Below are 10,284 nucleotides of genomic sequence, written 5' to 3' on the forward strand. Positions count from 1 at the left end.
GGCAGACCGCCTGGCTTGGCCGCAGCAGCTGGGACATCTGGCCCCAGTTCTGAGATGTTGGGAGTGCGGGCTGAGATGTCGGGGGTTGCCTGGAGGCTGCTGCCTGCACACAGAAGGCGGCTGCAGCTTGGGTGCACAGGCGGGCTGGAGGGGCATGGCCTGGGCGGTCCCGGGATCTCCAGCGCGCCCAGGCTGAGGGTCCCCAGGACTTGACTCCCGCCCCACTCCTCCACCGCAGGGAGTTCGGGGCCGCTGGCATGGGCACTTGGCAGCCACCCCGATGGGGTTGAGCGCCAGGTTCTCAGTTCTCGCCCCTGTGCAGCCGCCGCCGGGCTGAATGCCTGGCTTGGCCGCAGCCACCGGGACACCTGGCCCTGGTTCTGCGACGCTGGGAGTGCGAGCAGAGCAGGCTCGGGAGTTGCCAGGCGGCTGCTGCCTGGACACAGAGGGCGACTGCAGCTTGGGCGCCCAGGCTGCGGAACATGGTCTGGGTGGGCTCCGGAATGCGTGCGCTCCAGGCCTGTTGGCCCCTACTGGACCCGCCCCGCTCCTCCTCTGCTGGAGCCTGGAGCAGCTGGAATGGCCACTCTGCAGTCACCGGGGATGGAGTTTTCTTATCCCACGCATGCACACAAAAAGGTAACTATTATCTGAGATAATTAACATGTTGACTTCATTTTGGTAATCATTTCAGAATGTGCATATAGATATAAACACATCACACTGTACACCTTGAATATTTACAATTTTTATTTCTCTGTTATACCTCAGTAAAGCTGAAAAAATTAACAGGATTGAAAGGATAACCCCACAGTTCTATAGTAGTAGTTGGACACTTCAATACCTCATTTTAATTAATGGATAGAAAAACCAGATAGAAGCTTCATGAGAAGTGGAAGACTGGAACAACAGTATAAGCCATTTAGAGCTCATACACATATACAGAACAGTCCACCCAACAACAGCAGAATATACATTCTTTTCAGGCGGATATGGAACTTTCTCTAGGATAGGCCATATCTTCGTCCACAAAATAGGTCCTAATCATTTTAAAAAGCTTGAAATAATACCAAATATAATTTAAAACCACAATGGAAGAAACAACAGATACATAAAAAATGAAAACTCGAAAATTCACAAATACGAGAAATTAAACAATACACTCTTAAACTACCAGTGAGTGAAGGAATAAACCACAAGTGAAGTTATAAAACATCTTGAGACAAAATAAAAACAAAACATACCAAAATGTATTGAATACAGTGAAAGTAGAGTTTAAAGGAAAATGTATGAATATAAACAACTACATTTAAGAAAAAAATCTCAAATCAGTAACCTCATTCTATACCTAAGGGCAGTAGAAAAAAACAAACAAACAAAAAAGACTAAATCCAAAGCTAGAAGAAGGAAAGAAATAATAAAGATTAGCACATAAATCAATAAAATAGAAGGTTGGAAAGCAGCAGAAATAAACATAGCTAAAAGTTGATTCTTTGAAAGATCAAACCTTTCACTATATTGACTGAACAAAAGATGGAAGACTCAGTATTAAAATCATAAATGAAAGTGGCATTGCACCTTAAGAGAACTGAAGGGGCAATATAGGCCACAAAGGCTTCAATTGTTAGGCAAGTCATACTCTGAGCTGGGCTTGGAGCCAGTGGGATGTGGACGGTGGGGAGAATGTGGCCTCCTGAGACACCAGCCAGAGCAGCTAAGGGAGTGCTCACAACACCACTCCCTCACCCAGCAGCAGCCACACAACACAAAGAAACCTGTGAATTTGGGAGAGGGAGAGCACAGTGACTGGGGAATTTAACATTAAACTCAGTGCTGCCGTGTCAGTAAAGACCTGGCAGAATTCCTCACCTGCTGACTAAAGAACCCCTGTACTCAGAATAAAAACAGTGATACCCAGGCAATACTCCGTGGGCACTGGGCTCTGAGAAGTACCAACTTCATGTGTGACTCAGCACATTTCCAGCTGTGGTAGCTATGGTGAAAGACTTCTTCTGTTTGAGAAAAGCAGCAGGGAAAGTAAAGGGAACTCTGCGTTGCACCTGATATACCAGCTCAGCCACAGTGACGTAGAGCACCAAGCAGATTCTTAGATTCCATGAGTCCAGGCCTAGGGGATTGGTCAGCATTTCTGCACTTGTCTTGGGCCAAAGGTCGAGTCCCAGGCATTGCAGAATTTATCCCAAGCTAACCAAAGAGTCCTTGGGCTTTAAGTGAGAAATTGATGATTTGGCAGAACCCCCCCACTGGGCCGGTGGTGTTGGCAGTCATAGGAGAGGCTCTTCTGCCTGCAGACAGGGGAAGGAAGAGTAGAAAATACTTTGTCTTACACCCTAAGTGCCAGGTTAGCTACAGTAAAATAGAAGAGCAGGTAAATTTTGAAGATTCTGTGCTTTAATCTCTGGCTCCCAGACAGCATCTATGGACCCACTCATGGCTAGGGGAACTTGCCGCCCTATAGGCAGAGACACAAACCTGGCTGGCTTTGCCATCTACTAATCATACAGTCCTAGGGCTTTGAATAAACTTACATGGTAGCCAAGTAGTGGTTACAGGGGGCCTTGGGTGAGACCAAGTTCTGTGCTTACGTCAGGTGTGAACCAGCACGGTCTCAGTGGTAGTGGCCACAGGGGTGCTGTTACCCCAACTCCAGCTCCACATGCCTCAGCACAGAAAGAGCCTCTGCTGGTTTGAGAGAAAGTAAGGGAAGAGAATAAGAGTCTCTAACTGATAAATCAAGAGAATTTTTCCTGATGTTAATCCAAGGTCACCAAGGCAGTACCCCTATGTGTTTGCGTAAACTACTGTGTTATTGGGTTTGGGACCTAAGTCTCTTTGAATACCTGGAAAGTGTTTCCAAAAAGAATGGGCACAAACAAGCCCAGACTGTGAAGACTACAATAAAGACTGAACTCTTCAATGCCCAGATATAGATGAACATCTACAAGTATCAAGACCATCCAGGAAAACATGACCTCACCAAACAAGCTTAAAAAGGCACCAGGGACCAATCCTGGAAAAACAGAGATATGTGACCTTTCATACAGGAAATCCAGAATAGCTGGTTGGGGTAATTCAAAGAAACGTAATGTAACACAGAGAAGGAATTCAAGATTCTGTCAGATAAATTTAACAATGAAATTGAAATTTTAAAAAAAGGCAAAATTCTGAAGTTAAAATGCAATTGTCATACTAAGAATTCATCAAAATTACTTAAAAGAATTGATCAAGGAGAAGATAGATTTAGTGAACTTGAAGACAGACTATTTGAAAAGACAAAGTCAGAGGAGACAAAAAAGAATAAAAAATAAAGCATGCCTACAGAATCAAAAAATAGCCTCAAAATCAAAATCTAAGAGTTATTGGCCTTAAAGAGGTGGTAGAAAAAGAGATAAGAGTTAAACATTTATTTAAAGAAATAATATTAAGTAATATTAAACAATTCCCCAACATTCGATATCAACATTCGAGTACAAGAAAGTTACAGAACATTAAGCAGATTTAACCCAAAGAAGACCACCTTAAGGCACTTAACTGAACTCCCAAAGGTTAAGGATAAAGAAATGATTCTAAATGACGAGTTGATGGGTGCTGACGAGTTGATGAGTGCAGCACACCAACATGGCACATATATACATATGTAAAAAACCTGCACGTTGTGCCCATGTACCCTAGAACTTAAAGTATAATAATAATAATAAAAAGAAATGATTCTAAAAACAGCGAGAGAAGAGACACAAATAACATTCAGTGGAACTCCAATACATCTGACAGCAGACTTTTCAGGGGAAAATTTACAGTCTGAGAGAGTGGCATGACATATTAAAAAAGCTGAAGGAAAAAAAAAGAATAATGTATCTGGTAAAAAGTCCTTTAAACTTGATGGAGAAATAAGAACTTTTCCTGACAAACAAAAACTGAGGTATTTAATTCACACCAAACCTGTCCTACAAGAAATGCTAAAGGGAGTTCTTAACCTAAAAGAAAAGAGTCAGTGAGCAATAAGAAATCATCTGAAGATACAAAACTCACTAGTAATAGCACATGGAAAAACACAGAATATTATAACATGGTAATTATGGTGTGCAAAAATCTCAAATAGAAAGAGTAAACAATAAGCCAATAAAAAATAACTACAACATATTTCCAAGACATAGACAGTAAAATAAGGAAAGAAGAGAAACAACAAAGAGTTTAAAAGAACGGTAATGGAGTTAAACTGTAGAGATTTTATTAGCTACTTTGCTTGTTTCTTTGTTTATGCTATCAATGTTAAATTGTCCGTAGTCTAAAATGATGTGTTATAAGATATTATATTCAAGCCTCATGGTAATTTCAGATCAAAAAGCATACCACAGATGTACAAAAAGTAAAAAGCAAGAAATTAGATAATATTGCTACAGAAATCACCTTCACTAAAAGGAAGATGGGAAGAAAGAAAAGAACGATGAGAGGACAAAAATCAATCAGAAAATAACAATGGTAGGAGTAAGTGCTTATCAATAATAACATTGAATGTACATGAACTAAATACTCCAATCAGAAGACAAACAGTGGATGAATGGTTAAAGAAGCAAGACAATGATCTGTGACCTACAGAAAAAATACTTTACCTATAAAGATACATTTAGATAAAGATACATTTAGACTGAAAATAAAAGGATGGAAAAAGTTATTCCATGCCAATAGAAACCAAAAAAGAGCAGAAATAGCCTTACTTATACCACTCAAAAATAGATTTCAACAAAAGACTGTAGGAAGATATTAAGAAGGTCATTATATAATAATAAAGAGATCAATTCAGCAAGAGGATATAATTGGAAATATATATCCACCCAACATTAAAGCACCTAGATAAATGAAGCAAATATTAATAAGAGCTAAAGAAAGAGACATCAATACAATAATGGCTGGACACTTCAACACCCTGCTTTAGTCGTTGGATAGACCTTCCAGACAGAAAATCAACAAAGAAACATCAGACTTAATCTGCACTATATAACAAATGAACCTAATAGATATTTATAGAAAATTTCATCCAACAGCTGCAGAACACACATTCTTCTTCTCTGCACATGGGTTATTTTCAAGGATAGACCATATGTTAAGTAACAAGTCTAAAAACATTCAAAAAATTGAAGTAATATTAAGCATTTTCTCTGACCACAATGGAACAAACTAGAAATCAATTAAAAAATGAATTTCAGAAACTGTACAAACACATGGACATTAAACAATATGCTCTTTAATGATCAGTAGGTCAGTAAAAATATTAAGAAGAAAATGGAAACATTTCTTGAAACAAATGATAATGGAAGTATAGCATACCAAAACCTATGGAATATAGTAAAACAGGTACTATTATAAAAGGAAAATTTATAACTGTAAGTGCCTATATAAAAAGCAGAAAAGCTGCCAATAAATAACCTAACAATACATCTTAATTAACTAGAATAAAAAGGCCAAACCAAACTCAAAATTAAAAGAAAAGAAATAATAAAAATTAGAGTGGAAATAAATAAAACTAAAATGAAGAAATGCAAAAGATCAATGAAACAAAAAGTTGAATTTTTGAAAAGTAAAACAATTGACAAATATTTAGACAGGCTAACTAAAAAACAGAGAAGATACAAATTATTAAAATCAGAGGTGAAAAAGGAGACATTACAAGTAACGTTTCAGAAAATTAAAGGATCATTAGTGGCTACTATGAGTAATTATTTGCCAACAAATTAGAAAACCGAGAGGAAACTAATTCTTAGACACACACAACATACCAAGAGTGAATTAGAAAAAAATCCAAAACCTGAACAGACCAATAACAAGTAACAAAATTAAAGCCATAATTAAAAAAGTCTATAGGACCAGACTGAAAAATAGAGAAAGAACATTTCCAAACTCATCCTTTGAGGCTAGGATTACACTGATATCAAAACAAGACAAAGATACATTTAAAAAGCAAACTACAGGCCCACATTTGAGAATATTGATGCAAAAATTTGCAAAAAAACTAGCAAACTGAATTAAACAGTACATAAATAGGTAATTCATAATGACCAAGTGGAAGGGATGCAAGGATGGTTCAACATGCAAATCAATCAATGTGATATATCATATAAACAGAATGAAGGGGCCAGATGCAGTGACTCATGCCTGTAATCCTGGCACTTTGGGAAGCTGAGGTGGGCGGACCACCTAAGATCAGGAGTTCAAAACCAGCCTGGCCAATGTGGCAAAACCCCATCTCTATTAAAAATACAAAAATTAGCCAGGTGCTGTGCTGGGCATCTGTAATTCCAGCTACTTGGGAGGCTGAGGCAGGAGAATCGCTTGAACCCAGTAGGCAGAGGTTGCAGTGAGCTGAGATCATGCCATTGCACTCCAGCCTGGGTGACAGAGGAAGACTTTGTCTCAAAAAACAAAACAAAACAACAAAACCAGAATGAAGGAAAAAAATCCATATAATCATGTCCATTATGCTAAAAAATTATTTGATAAAATTTAATATTCTTTAATAATAAAAAACCCTTTGAAAACTGGGTATGGGATGAACGTATTTCAACATAATAAGTCATATGTGACAGACCCACAGCTAGTTTCATACTAAGTGGGGAAAACCTAAAAATCTTTCCTCTAAAATCTGGAAGATGACAAGAATATTCACTTTTACCACTGTTATTCAACATAATTCTGAAAGTTCTATCTGGAGCAATCAGACAGGAGAAAGCAATAAAAAGCATCCCAACTGGAAAAGAAGTCAAATTATCATTTTTGTTGATGATATCATCTTATATTTGAAAAAACATAAAGACTCCTCTGATAGGGTTTCAATGTGTGTTCCCTCCCAAATCTCATATTTAAATGTAATTCTCAATGTTGGAGGTGGGCCTGGTGAAAGGTGATTTAACCATTGGGGTGGATTACTCACAAATGGCTTAGCACCATCCCATTTGGTACTATCCACATGACAGGGAGTGAGTTCCCATAAGATCTGGTCATTTAAAAGCGTGTAACAACTCGCCCCTCTGTTTTTCGCTCCTGCTTTTTCTCTGTGATGTGCAAGATTCTGCTTCAACTTCTGCCATGACTGTAAACTTCCAGAGGCCTCCCCAGAAGTGCATACCAGTGCTATGCCTTCTCTACAGCCTGTAGAATCATGAGCCACTTAAACCTCCTTTTTAAAAAATAAATTACCCAGTCTCAGGTATTTATTGTGATGCAAAAATAGCTTACTACAGAAAATTGGCACAAAGGAGTGGAAAATTGTTATAAGAATACCTGAAAATGTGGAATCAGCTTTGTAATTGGGTAAACAGGCAGAGGTTGGAAGAGTTTGTAGGACTCAGAAGAAGACAGAAAAATGAGGGAAAGTTGAGATTTTCTTAAAGACTGGTTGAATGGTTGTAACCAAAATGCTGATAGTGATCTGGACAGTGAAGGCTGGCCTGAGGAGGTCTCAGATGGAAAGTAGAAACTTATTAGGACCGAAGCAAATGTCATACTTGTTGTCTTAGCAAAGTGGTTGGCTGAATTTTGGTCATGCCCTAGGGATATATAAAAGTTTGAGTTTGAAAGTGATGATTTAGGGTTTCTGTTGGAAAAATGTCTAAGCAGCAAAGCATTTAAGATGTGGCCTGGCTGCTTCTAACAACCTATGCTCACATGTTGGAGCAAAAAAAGTAAGTTATAACTTATTTTTACTTACAAGGGAAGCATAGTGTAAAAGCTTGAAAACTTTGCAGCCTAGTCATGTGGCAGAAAAGTAAGAAGCTTTTATGAGAGAGGAACTCAAGCAGGCTGTGGAGCAACCACTTGTTAGAGATAGTTGTATAATCTAAAAACAAAACAAAACAAAACAAAACAAAAAAACCAGCAAGTGTTGGTAGCCAAGATAATGGGAAAGAGGAATTGAAGGCATTTTAGAAATCTAAAAGGCAGGCCCCCCATCAAAGGCCCTGAGGCCTAAAAGAAGAGAATAGTTTCTGGGGCCAGGCCCAGGACCTCCTGCCTTGGGTAGCCTTGGAACATGGCTTCCTACATCCTGGCCACTGCACTCCAGTCACTGCTTCAGAGGGTACAAGCCATAAGCCTTGGTAGCTTTCATATGGTGTTAGGCCTATGGGTATACAAAATGCAAGAGTTGACACTTGGGAGCCTCCACCTTTACTTCAAAGAATGTATAAAAAAGCCAGGGTGTGCAGGCAGAAGCATGCTGCAGGGGTGACGCCCTCATGGAGAACCTCTACTAAAACAATGCAGAGAAGAAATGTAGGGTTACAGTCCTGATGCGGGCTCCCCACTGGGGCATGGCCTAGTAGATCTGTGAGGAGAGGATCACTGTCCTCTAGACCCCAGAATGGTAGATATAGCTATAGCTTGCACCTTGCACCTGGAAAAGCTGGAAGCACACAATACCAGCCAGAGGCACACAACACCAGCCCATGAGAGCAGCTGTGGGGGCTGAACCATGCAAAGCCACAAGGTCTAAACATCCCAAGGCATTAGTGTGCCCTGGAAATGTGACATAGAGTCAAAAATAATTATTTTGGAGCCTTACAATTCAATAACCCCCTTTCTGGGTTTCAGACTTGCATGGGTCCTGTGGCCTCTTTCTTTTTGCTGATTTCTTCCTTTTAGAATAGGAGTATTTACCCAATGCCGATGCCTCATTTGTATCTTGGAAGTACCTAATTTGTTTTTTATTTTACAGGCTTACAGGAGGAATAAACTGGCTTTGTCTTAGATGAGGCTTTTGACTTTTGAGTTAAGGCTGAAATGAGTTAAGACTTTGGGGATTATTGGGAAGTCATGATTGTATTTTGAAATGTGAGAAGGATATGAGATTTAGAATGGCCAGTGGCAAAATGATAGGGTTTGGATGTGTGTTCCCACCAAAATCTTATATTGAAATGTAATCCTCAATGTTGGAAGTGGGCCTAGTAGGGAGGTGATTGAATCATGAGGGCAGGATTTCCATGAGCAGTTTGGCATCATTTTCTTTTGTGCCATTCTCACAACAGTAAGTTTTCATGAGAGTTGGTTATCTAAAAGTGTGTGTACTACTTCCCCCTGCCCTCGCACTTACCATGGGATATACAAGCACTGGATTTATTTTTCACCTTGATTGTCAGTTGTCAAAGGCTTCACCGGAAGCAGAAGCCAGTGCTATGTTTTCTGTACAGCCTGTAGAACCATGAGCCAATTAAACCTATTTCCTTTATAAATTAACCAGTCACCGATTATTTTTATAGCAATGTGAGAATGGCCTAATATATCCACCAAAAAGCTATGAGAAGTAATAACTTGAGTAAATTTGCAGAATACAAAATCAACATATACAAATCAGTAGGATTTCTATATGCCAACAGTCAACAAATTGAAAAAGAATTCAAAAAAATAATCCTATTTGCAATAGCCACAAATAAAACAAAATGTGTGGGAATTTACCAAAGAAATAAAAGTTCTCAACAATTAAAAATGTAAAACACTGGCCAGGCGTGGTGGCTCACGCCTGTAATCCCAGCACTTTGGGAGGCCGAGGTGGGTGGATCACGAGGTCAGGAGATCCAGACCATCCTGGCTAACACGGTGAAACACTGTCTCTACTAAAAATACAAAAAATTAGCCGGCCGTGGTAGTGGGCGCCTGTAGTCCCAGCTACCCAGGAGGCTGAGGCAGGAGTATGGTGTGAACCCAGGAGGCAGAGCTTGCAGTGAGCCGAGATCACACCACTGCACTCCAGCCTGGGCAACAGAGCCAGACTTCACCTCAGGAAAAAAAAAAAAAAAAAAAAAAAGGAAAACATTGATAATTGATAAAAGAAATGAAAGAGAACACAAAAAAATGGAAAGATAGCTATTTCTACATTCACAGATTGGAAGAATCAGTATTTTTAAAAATGTCTATGTGATCCAAAGTAATCTATACATTTCATACCATCTCTATCAAAACAATGACATTCCTCACAGAAATAGAAAAAGAAAAATCTGAAATATACACAGAACCACAAAACACCATAATAGTCAAAGTTACACTGAGTATATAAACCAAAACTGGAGGAATCCCATTACTTGGTCTTAAATTATACTATCAAGCTATAGTAATTAAAACAGCATGACATTAGACTAAAAACAGACATAAAGACAAATGGAATGAAATAGAGAACTGTTGATGGGTGCAGCACACCAACATGGCACAAGTGTACATATGTAACAAACCTGCACATTATGCACATGTACCCTAGAACTTAAAGTATAATAATAATAA

Source organism: Mandrillus leucophaeus, unplaced genomic scaffold (genome assembly GCF_000951045.1).
Source record: "Mandrillus leucophaeus isolate KB7577 unplaced genomic scaffold, Mleu.le_1.0 Scaffold199, whole genome shotgun sequence".
NCBI classification, from domain to species: domain Eukaryota; kingdom Metazoa; phylum Chordata; class Mammalia; order Primates; family Cercopithecidae; genus Mandrillus; species Mandrillus leucophaeus.